This window comes from Salmo salar, chromosome 02 (genome assembly GCF_965601325.2).
Source record: "Salmo salar chromosome 02, fSalSal1, whole genome shotgun sequence".
NCBI classification, from domain to species: Eukaryota; Metazoa; Chordata; class Actinopteri; order Salmoniformes; family Salmonidae; genus Salmo; species Salmo salar.
Genome location: NC_138292.1, coordinates 50,282,327 through 50,282,820, shown reverse-complemented (window position 1 = coordinate 50,282,820; position 494 = coordinate 50,282,327).

Below are 494 nucleotides of genomic sequence, written 5' to 3'. Positions count from 1 at the left end.
AAAGCATTGCGCCCCCTCTACCGGAGATGTGAAAATATTGAGGCAGGTAAATGTAATAGGACAACTTGGCACTGCCAGTTTGGAGGGTTCAGAGAGTGTAGCGTCAACTATATGAAGTCTAAGACCAGACAGAGGCAGCTCTATAAATCGTAACTTTAATGTTGACAGGCAACTAACATCTCAATTAGTCCAGATGACAGACAGGATTTTATAGACACGGGTCAGGCATTACTAATCAATGATGAACATCCAATTTTCATCCTAACATTGACAACCCACGGAAAATCTCAATTGGATACTCCTGATGTCCGCTCTCCTCCCTTCCTCCTCAAACCCCATTGGAGAAGGTCAGAGGGGACAATTCCGTGATCACACTTCCTCTGACAGCCTCTGCCTATAAGATTTACAGTGATTTAAATGAATGAACTACCACTTGATTGATAGTCCTAAAACTAGTGTTAGGTTTGAAGGAGAGACATGACCACAGATGTCAT